The sequence below is a fragment of the Habropoda laboriosa genome, unplaced genomic scaffold (assembly GCF_001263275.1).
Source record: "Habropoda laboriosa isolate 0110345459 unplaced genomic scaffold, ASM126327v1 scaffold23, whole genome shotgun sequence".
Lineage (NCBI taxonomy): Eukaryota > Metazoa > Arthropoda > Insecta > Hymenoptera > Apidae > Habropoda > Habropoda laboriosa.
The window spans coordinates 366,276-377,669 of record NW_017100140.1 but is presented as its reverse complement, the minus strand read 5'-3'; positions in this window follow the sequence as shown (position 1 = coordinate 377,669).

Sequence of the window (11,394 nt, the reverse complement as noted above, 5' to 3'; positions counted from 1 at the left end):
AACCCCGATTTTCGCGAACAATGGGCGAGCATCGCCTTTCGCGACCATCGACGGGCAGACGAACCGGCAACGGTTTTTTTGGGAAAAACCCCGATTTTCGTCCCTTCTTCCTTTGTCTCGGACAGATTAACCAATTACCTCACCGGAACCATTTCCACCTCATTTTCTTGGCCAATCACATGCATTCCCATGTCACCCGCGTCTTGGAGTCATCCGCGTCCAGGGAGAGGGACATTCGATTCCGAGGGCAGTTACAAGTCATCCTTCCCCAGTTACAATTCATCCACCACGAGTCACAAGTCAACCATATTCACATCAGGCATTTTCACTCATACAGTAGAAAATAAAGATTTCAGTAAAGGGCAGACAAGTGTAACTCAGTACACCTATAACCGGGCCGAAGTGATTAATTTCACAACAGTCAGCGTCCCTACAGCAACGGTAGAAGCATTCTGAGACGGGTCTTACAACCCCGCCGTATTCCATACGAGGTGTGCGAGACGCAACACTCGTCTTTGCACAAGTTTTTATCGCGACGAAACTGTGTGTGCCTACGGTGTTAAGAAGCTTTGTAAATTATGGCAGAATGGTGACCGATGACAGGTAACAGTGACACAACACGACGATGAAACGAGAAGAATTTTTTGTAAAAATCCCGATCGCTCGAATTTCCCAGTTTTTTCTTTAGTAGACGCATTTGCGAATTTACAGGAACGATCGTACTTCCGAATTGATGGGTTTTTTTTTTTAGTGGCCGTGTAAAAACGTGAAAGGAAGAGAATTATCCTGGGATAAAGTGGATTGTAAATAAATAACTTGGTAAATAGTTACGAGCAGTACTGTGCGCCGTTCGACAGTGCGCTGTAAAACGTGCACTTTTAGGGGAGTTAAACCAAGTTACACGCGCTCGTCAGCAGGCCATTCAGAAGGTTCGTGCCTAGCTTTGCTCTCTTTCGAACCGAGTTCTCCATTGGCTGTATCAGAATCTTTCTCGTATCTCGGGGATCATGAAACAACTCTTGATCGACGGCAAAGCAGACTCGTGATTCCGGGGCTTAATGCCAATCGAGACGTTTGATTATCGGTGGATCTCCGGCGCCTCGAATTCTCCAGCTCTCCGGCGCTGGTGGAATCATTTTCCTAGAGCTTCTCCCGCCTATTGTTTCTGAAGACAACGACAGACGAAACTTCGTTACGTTGGAAAAATCGAACCGAAAGATTCTTCGCTATTCTGAAGAATTTCATTCTCTTCGGACGTTGATTTAGAAAAAAGAAAAAAAAGATTCTACAATCCGAAACACACAGCTTGCGGTTAATTATTTTCCGCGGAGAAATTCCCCACTGGCGAGAATTTTTTTCAACTTCCCTTCGCTGAATCTGATCTTCCAGAGATGAAATTTAAAAATTGCGTATTTTCTGTCTCTCGCGAGAAAAAATAAGAAACGCTCGAAATACCTTTTTCTTCCCAGCCAGCACTATCCAGGAATCGTCCAATTGTTTCCAAACGATATATCTTCTTCTTGTGTCCACGGTGTCACGCGATTCATCACGTTACAAGACAGAATATTTTGCGAGCGGACAGAAACATTTTACACCGGAGCGTCTGCAGTTGCACACGGAACAACCTGAGGGAACAGGTGCGAAACTAATCACGCTGCAATCACGCAAGCGGAAAAGAGAACAAAAGAGAGAGGACAGCGGACCTTGTTGCGCAACGCGAGGCGATCAAATCCGCGCGTCGCGTGCTGCGTTAAGCGTGTAATTGCAGTTTTGTCCAGACTGCAAGGTTGCTTCTTCCGCTTTCACGATCTTCGATCGAATCGCTTAAACAACTCCCCCGCGAACTTTAATTCCTCTCTTTCGACAAACACGGCGAAACAATTTTCCCTATTATTTGCCATTTTGTTTCACCTATTTTTCATTCGCTTCGACCAACAAGTTTAGCTCAATCTGTTCGTGAGATTAGTAAAATTGGGTAGTACAAATTGTAAAAGTGTCTTGGTTAATTGCGCCGGTTAAATTAGATGGGAATTAATGGTGTTAGATTGGAGGTAATTAAGACATTAGTCTGCCTGGGGAAATTCTACTTCATTGATAGCTCGTCCCACCGGAAGCCCGTAACAATGGCCGTCGCGAAATTGCCGCAAGCATGGCGGTCTGTCTTCGAACGGAAGATGAAGGTGTCTGCCACGTGGCGTTGCGTAGAATCGTCTGCAGAACGCGCGTGACTCATGTAGAGTAATTAGAATAAGGTGATACTGACAATAACAGCAGTAATTAGCATGCAAATGAACATTTCGCGATGAATTATGCTCCGAGCCATGGAACCACCGAAAATTTACCGTTTGCTACCCTCATGGGGATTAATGCAGCCACGGAGATAGAGTAGAACCGTGTACCAGCAATTGTATACTGTTGCAGAGTTAGAGACTGGGCAGATGTAATTTGAAAGAAAATGTCTTTAATTGATAATGAAATTATATAGGTGCATTTAATGTTTTCCGTGGAAGTCTACGATGATGCTTCTTAAAATCACATTGAGACTCTTTGATAACCCTGTGCCTACTCTGTCTTCTACTCTAATGTACTGGTCTGTCTCTACTGTGTTGCACATTGATCTACTACTATGCCTCTACTCTGTCTTCTACACTGAGCTATTACTCTGACCTTGTTACTCTCTCTCTCTACTCTGTCTTTCTTACTGAGCTACTACTCTGACCTTTCTAACCTGTCTCTACTCTGTCTTCCACACTGACCAGCTACTCTGACCTTTCTACTCTGTCTTCCACACTGATTCTCATCGAGCTACTACTCTGACTTTTCTACTGTGCTTCTACTCTGTCTTTTACATCGATCTACTACTCTGACTTTGTTACTCTCTCTCTCTACTCTGTATTTCTCACCGAGCTATTACTCTGACTCTTTTACTCTGTCTCTACTTTGACCTTTTGACTCTGCCTCTGCTCTGTCTTCCACACTGAGCTACTACTCCGACCTTTCTACTCTGCCTCTACTCTGTCTTCCACGCTGTTTCACACTGAGCTACTACTCTGACCTTTCTACTCTGCCTCTACTCTGTCTTCCACACTGAGGTACTACTCCGACCTGTCTACTCTGCCTCTACTCTGTCTTCCACGCTGTTTCACACTGAACTACTACTCTGACCTTTCTACTCTGCCTCTACTCTGTCTTCCACACTGAGCTACTTCTGTGACCTTTCTACTCTGCCTCTACTCTGTCTTCCACGCTGCTTCACACTGAGCTACTACTCTGACCTTTCTACTCTGCCTCTACTCTGTCTTCCACACTGAGCTACTTCTCTGACCTTTCTACTCTGCCTCTACTCTGTCTTCCACGCTGTTTCACACTGAGCTACTACTCTGACATTTCTACTCTGCCTCTATTCTGTCGTCCACACTGATCTACTGCTCTGTCTTCACACAGATCTCTACTCTGTCTCCCAAACTGACCTTTCCGCTCTGTTTTCCACTCCGACTCGACTTTTCCATCCTGACCTGCACACGCATCTTCCAAGCTCTTTCAATCTCACCCCCGCACGTTCTTTCTCTCTCACTCTACTACATTGTCAGGAAACATTCAGCCACGTCCATCCAAATCCTCGAGTAACCATGCACCCTCCATTCGCACGATATTCTCAAACATACACTCTTCTCTCGCATCTCCGTCTCTCTAGCCCAACTACTCTCCACTCACCTAACCATAGTACCCAAACTAAACACACACAGAGAAATTCCATCGCTCCTCCACCACTCTCGGCAAACTTAACCAGTGTCCATCTTTAAACAAATTCAAATAACCAGCGGACGAAAAGATGCAGAAACTCGAGGATTTAGGTAAATCCTGTCCAGTCCAATTAGGACGAGACGGTATTGTCAGGGAAATTGGGAAGCCGGCGCAATTAGCAGATGAGAGAGACGGGGGCACAGACCGTTGTGGAATTCGGCTGTCCACACGCGATATGCTTTCTAAAATCGTCGAAAATACGATGTTTGCCTAGACCCCGGTGTTTGTGCACCGTGGGGCTAGGTTAATTCGAACTGTGTTCGTATGCACCAAGAGGGAGGGTGTACCGGCCAGTATGTAGAGAAACGTGGAAACACGGCCGAGGGTAGATAACTCGTGGTGTTCAGCGGGGATGTAATATCGACGGGGGAATTTAGGAGTAAATTACAGCGGAGGAACGTAGAATTCGCAGGGTGTCTACGATGTGTCGAGGGCCTTTCAACGAGTATCTCATTAATTAACCTGTAGCTCGAGTCTCGTAGCCAGATCGTCGACGGATAACGGTGTAAACGAGCTTAAACGTTCTCGATCGTGGGTGGGGAGGGGGCGAGTAGAATGGACGGTGGGTTAAGGGAAAGTTGATTCAATCGGACAACACCGGAGTGGAAATTTCGTAACCGGGTGAAGAGTATGAAAACCGGAAGATGGAACGTTTCACAGAGCTAACAGGAATTTCTTTTCCGTTCAACTTAATTAAACTTCTTAATGGTATTCTAAGTCCCGTTCACGTCCGAAACTTTCCTCTTTAATTCGCGTCTATTCTTGTTTGCGCAATTAAACGTCTTCGTTGAAGCAAAGAGAGACGAGTAGAGATGGAACCTCCTACAATTTTGAAAAGTTTCGATTTTATTTCGTTTCTCTCGTTGCTTTTGCCACGTGAAGAAGAGAAAATAAAGGAGACAATTCGATCGAATCCAGAGATTTCAATGCATATTCAGATTGTACTCCCTCCATCCCCCTTGTCAACAGGTTCATTTATATTTCCATAGCTTTAGAGGCGCCGTTCCATTCATCGTCGTTCAAACTCGTTCGTTATTTTCAACCGACCGCATTTCCGTTTGCGTAACCAACTATTTATCGTTACGGGTGTTTGTTCTTCGACAGGCGAGCGATGAAAGTCAGGAACAACAGAAAAATCTTCTGCCTCACCTGTTTGCGCAGCTGTTCACCTCTTCGATCGAGCTTCCAAGAGAAATAATTTCACAAAGGGGCGTAAAACTGCTCGGGGAGAAAAATATACGAATGAAATGTTTAAATAGGAAATTTCGTTATTCTTTTGTTTTTGTTGTGGACGATGAAAGGGAATCTGTGTGTAGTATTTCTTTTTTCAGACTGATCGGTTTCAGAGTTTCGTTACCATCGTCAATGGATCGTTTCGCGTTAACAGTTTCTGTAATTTCCTTCGGCTGACACAGTGGACGAGGCTATTCGTGAGTGGCGGCACGTCCGACCGACTTGCGATTCCGATATCCCGTTACCAGAGCAAATATTTGCCTGTAAACGCTTCCCGCCGGCTGGTCCTCGTTGTTTCTGCTTTATGTTCGAGCTTGCTACATTTCAAACGCGAGATTTGTTGACCGTTGACCCTCGATCCGAGCCAAGAATTCTTTTCGTGTTTGCGCAAGGAGGATACCTTCTCGCCCTTTCCGCGGTGAAATTGCGGTATTAGCAATTGACTGCTGTTGTGAATTCAGTGAACTACTTTTTATAATCTTGAGAAATTAATTGGAAGGGCTGCGGAACAAATTTTGGGAAGGATTCATCTCTGGAGCATTGAAGAGTTTAAGAAGTTTTTGTAAATTGAAAAATTGGACGGATTTTAATTGAATCATTTCTTCTAATGTTAGAAAATTAAGGAAAAAAAGTTTGCGAAGAATGGATCTTTGAAAAATTGTTGAAATTGCTAATTTCAGGTTTTGTAAATGTTTGTACTTAAGGGAGCTTCATAAAATTCATCTTTAAATATGCAAAGAATCCAAGAAACGTTTTGAAACCGGAAATCAACAGATCCTCCAATTATTTTCCAGAGGGCAAGTACTTTTAGTAGTACTAGCGCGACGTTGTTACTAGGAAAAGTGTCTTCTCGTCCCTTCATCCTCGGTAAGTATCCGTACACAAGTCCCTTGAACCATTCTCGGTGTGTTTCCAAGTGACGAACAGTTGAAAACCTACCTCCTCGTGTTTTTTGATAAACAAACGCCGGTAGGGCCTTGCCTTGCAGTTTGTCTCACTCTTCGTGACATGTTCTTTTCAACGGAGAGACAAGAAGCTGGCTGGGCCTTTTGGTCGCGTTCCAATTAAAGAGGCAAGTAACGCTTTGGAAGTTTGCGAGAGTCGCACGGGGACGCGACTCAGCGGGAATTAAGCGAGTCTAGGGAATGAGGGAGAAGGAGAGGCAGAGCTTTGAGGAAGAGAGCTTTGAGGAAGAGAGCGAGGAAACAAAGAGCGTTGGGACAAAGTGCGTGGAGACAGACAGCGTTGAGAGAGTGAAGAGAAAGAGCGTAGAAACACAGAGAGTGAAGACAGAGAACGTTGAGAGAAAGAGAGCGCATTTAGAGAGAGCGTGGAGACAGAGAGCACATTTAGAGAGAGCGTGGAAACAAAGAGCGTGGAGACAGACAGCGTTGAGAAAAAGAGCGCTGAGAGAAAGAGAGCACATTTAGAGAGAGCGTTGAGAAAAAGTGCGCTGAGAGAAAGAGAGCACATTTAGAGAGAGCGTTGAGAGAGAGAGAGGGCGTGGAGACAGAGAGCGTTGAGAGAGATAGCGCGTGGAGACAGAGAGTGTGGAGATAGAGAGCGTTGAGAAAAAGAGCGCTAAGAGAAAAATTGCGCTGCGGGAAAGAGGGCGCATCTAGAGAGAGCGTTGATAGAGAGCGCGTGGAAACAAAGAGCGCTGAGAGAGAGAGCGTGGAGACAGAGCGTTGAGAAAAAGAGCGCTGAGAGAAGGAGAGCACATTTAGAGAGAGCGTTGAGAGAGAGAGCGTGGAGAGAGAGAGAGCGTTGAGAAAAAGAGTGCTGAGAGAAAAAGGGCGCATTTAGAGAGAGCGTTGATAGAGAGCGCGTGGAAACAAAGAGCGCTGAAAGAGAGAGAGCGTGGAGAGAGAGAGCGTTGACAAAAAGAGCGCTGAGAGAAGGAGAGCGCATTTAGAGGGAGGCTGGAGAGTAAAAGAGTATTGAGAGAGAGCGCGTGGAGAAACAGAGAGCGTTGAAAACGAGCGCGTGCAAACAGAGAAAGAGAGCCTTGACAGAGAGTTAAGAGAGAGAGCGTAGATATAGAGCGCGTGGAAAGAGGGAAATAGAGCCTTGAGAGAGCGTTAAAAGAGAGCGCGTGGAGAGACAGAGAGCGTTGAAAGAGAGCACCTAGAGAGAGCTTCGAAATAGAGAGATAGACGGGGAAAAAGCTGGTAAACGATCGGAGCAAAGCAGTGCCGCAAATCGCCATCTTCGCGATCGCGTAATCGGCGAAATCCTCCGCGAACCTCCTAGCTTCCCTTTTCCCTTTGAGGAGCGTCGTAACGCAACGTAAAGGTGAACGTTGCATAACCTACCCACCAGAGAGAAACTCGAGAATTTTCTATTACCAGACGGAGAATTCTCTTTCGTACGGAGAAACGAGGGAAAGAAGGAAAGAAGAGGAGAACAGAAAGATAAGAGGGAATCGTTTGGTATAATTCGTTTTACCATGGCTGGAAACACGATTGAGGCAAATTGTAGCTACGACTACACGTCGCTGGGAATTTTTATAATGCAAATCCAACAGCAGTGAGCACCAGGCACGTGGAGCATGTTGCTTTCCCACTGGAGAAAAAGAGAAAAAAGGAGAAACACACGAATACAAGGAGGGAGAAAAGAGGGACGAAAGGAAGAAGAGGAGGACGCGCATTAGAGAGTCTCTGATGGCGTCAGATGCTCGTTGCCTCTCGTTTTTATAGACGATTATTGCGAAAAGTTTCGGCGAGCGGCTTTTGCTCTACCTTCGCGAACCCTGGGAGAAAAAGCTACTTCGGCAAGTATGGATATTAAGGGCGTTTCTTCGTCGATGGAATCCCGGTTAAGGGATCTTCCTCTAATCTTTACGAACACCCTTCTTTTTTCTCAAAAAAAAAAAAAAAAAAAAAGAAAATTAACTATTCTTCGTGGATCTGAAAAAATTTTCTAGTTCTTCGTCTCTTTTAATTTAAAATTAGAATTAAAATACCGTTTCTACGAGAAAATAAATTCAATTAACCGTGGTATTTCTATTTCTCTTTAAACTTGAAATTACAATTAAAACAAAGTAGATCTTTGAATTAAACGATTAAAAATACTTTCTCGATACAAGAATTTTCCTCCCCATTTCAAAATTCCCATTCAAAATTCTCTCTTTCAACTCGAAATTAGAATTAAAACACCATATCTACGAGAAAATAAATGAAATTAACCGTAAAGCTTCTATTTCTCTTTAAACTTGAAATCACTTTCCAAAAATAATTTCTCGATCCAAGAATTTTCCTCTCCATTTCAAAATTCCCATTCAAAATTCTCTCTTTCAACTCGAAATTAGAATTAAAACACCGTATCTACGAGAAAATAAATGAAATTAACCCTAACTCTTCTATTTCCCTTCAAACTCGAAATTACAATTAAACCAAAGCAGATCTTCAAATTAAACGACCAAAATTCCTTCTCACTCCAAGAATCTTCCTCTCCATCCCAAAATCCCCACTCGCAAGCAAACATAACCTATAATTACCATCCAAGAAGCTCGAAACATAAGGGACACGATGTTCCCACATTTACATTCGTGAAAATCAACAAGAGCGACCCGGAATTGCTTAAAATCGAAACGTTGCACCAGCATCGTTTCGTCCAACGAGAATCTCGACGAGGCTTCCTCCGGACAGGTGCAAACACGGTTCACAAGAGCGAGAAGTCGAACCGTCCCGCAGGACCGTGGAAGACGGGATCTCGACAGGAACGAGGGGAGGTTCCTTTGGACGGAAACCTGTTTCTCTAGATAGAGGCGGAACGAGGAGAAGCGGTACAGGCAAGGACGAGGCGGGAGCGTTGGTTTCACGCGTACTATGGCGATTACTATTTTTACACGCGGTATGCAGGCCCGCTTGGCGACGATCTTGAACCTCGACAGACTGTCTCGTCTTTTCACGCTCACCTATCTTTCGCAACGTCTCAACGTCAACGGTTTGACCTTTTTAATAAATCGACGGTTGATGGAACGTGGAGAAAGCAGGTGTACTGTGTGTGAGGTGGCTGAGATCACCGTGTGATGTAAGGTACATAGGTGAGAATCTTGCAGAAAGAAGTTGGCAACTTTTAGTTTTTGTGGGGAGGACGCAATTTGGTGTTCTTATTGTGAAAATGGTGATATAATAGAGATCTGTAGGTGAGTGGTTTGAACAGTGGTGAATAAGAATATTAATTTTACTTTTCAAATGTGATTTTTAGTTAGAGAAATTTAAATTTAAACTTAGAAAAGGTAATCTGAATTTCCTCTCTTTTGAAATTTAAACATCTTCCACTGAAACTTAACTTAAATTTAATTAAACGAATATAATTTTTAGCTGATCTTTAATTTTCAAAGTTTTTTTAATTTTACGCCACCTTAATCTGCAGAGACGAAGGAAATTGCTATTCAACTCTGCGACGTTAATCTTAAACCCGTAGAAAATTCGTGGAAAATATAAAATATTGAAGCAAATTGACAAATGGTCTTAGCAGTGAATTTCTTTCTAATTCCCAGAAAATATTAAATATTGAAGCAAATTGACAAATGGTTTTAGCAGTGAATTTCTTTCTAATTTCTGGAAAATATTAAATATTGAAACAAATTGACAAGTGGTTTTAATAGTGTATTTCTTTCTAATTCCCAAAACATATTTAATATTGAAGCAAATTGACAAGTGGTTTTAATAGTGCACTTCTTTCTAATTTCCAGAAAATATTTAATATTGAAGTAAATTGACAAGTGGTTTTAGCAGTGAATTTCTTTCTAATTCCCAGAAAATATTAAATATTGAAGTAAATTGGCAAATGGTTTTAATAGTGCCTTTCCTTCTAATTCCTAGAAAATATTAAATATTGAAGTAAATTGGCAAATGGTTTTAATAGTGTATTTCTTTCTAATTCCCAGAAAATATTAAATATTGAAGTAAATTGGCAAATGGTTTTAATAGTGCATTTCCTTCTAATTCCCAGAAAATATTAAATATTCAAGCAAATTGACAAATGGTTTTAATAGTGCATTTCTTTCTAATTCCCAGAGAATATTAAATATTCAAGCAAATTGACAAGTGATTTTAATAGCGCATTTCTTTCTAATTTCCAGAAAATATTAAATATTGAAGCAAATTGACAAGTGGTTTTAATAGTGTATTTCTTTCTAATTTCCAGAAAATATTAAATATTGAAGCAAATTAGCAAATGGTTTTAGTAATGAATTTCTTTCTAATTCATAGAAAACATTAAATATTGGTGTAAACTGGCAAATGTTTTTTACCAGTGCATTTCTTTCTAATTCTTAGAAAATATCTAATATTGAAGTAAATTGACAAGTAGTTTCAATAGAGCATTTCTCAGAGAACGACACAATAAATGACACAATATCGAGGTCCCCCAACAAACAGTTCCAACCAAACGAAAAAAACAGGAAGAACATTACAAGAAACTCAGCCTATATGAATTCGTTCCGTCGCACGAACTACTAGCAGAATTAATAACGCAACTTTCCGGGCCTCTAATCGTCAACAGCGAAGCCTTACCGCAGCGCAAAATTTTCCACTTCCTAGTGCACAGTCACGTCACTAAAATTGAAACTAACGTCGTATTCCGCGCGAGCGAGGGAAGGCGCCAGCCGAAAACTCGCATTCCGCCTTTTCTAATCTAAATATAAACGCGCCAGAGATGAGAAGGGAAGCTCCGTTTCGATCCGGAAAACGGCGAGAACCAAGGGTGGATATTTTTCTTCTTTTCTTTCTTCTCCTCGCGTGAGAGAAAAACGCGTTTCTGTCGCAATAGCGAAATCACGCGATACGCGAATAATCGGCGCGTTCTCCGCGTCGCTAATGGCTAATATCCGAGCGTTTCCTACCGGAATTCGTGGCCACCAATCGAACGAATCTACAAGTATAATGAGATCCGTGGGTTCGTTCGTTTCTCGCCTCGGGAAGACGAGCGACGTGTCTGTGACGTGCGCTCACAAATGGCTCGTCTCGTGTGAGAGGACTCTCCATTGGAAAGGAATGAAAATTTCCAGCTCGAGAAGCGTAAGCTTCGATGATTAAAAAGATCATAGCTTTGTGATTGGGTAGCTTCGTATGTACCGACGGAGATCTTTGTCAATCGAAGCTTCAATCTTTTGAAAGATATCTTTTCAAATGTGACGTTTGGAAATATAATTTTTAGTTGAAGAAAATGAAATTTGTATTTAAAACAGGAGATCTGAATTTTCTTAGGTTCCAAATTTAATCTCTCTCGCTTAGAAATTTCATTGAATATTAATTAGGAAGAGAAGTTCCGTGAAAGACAGTTCTTTCAAATCTGATTTTTCTAAATATAATTTTTAGTTGAAGAAATTTAGATTTAAATTTGAAA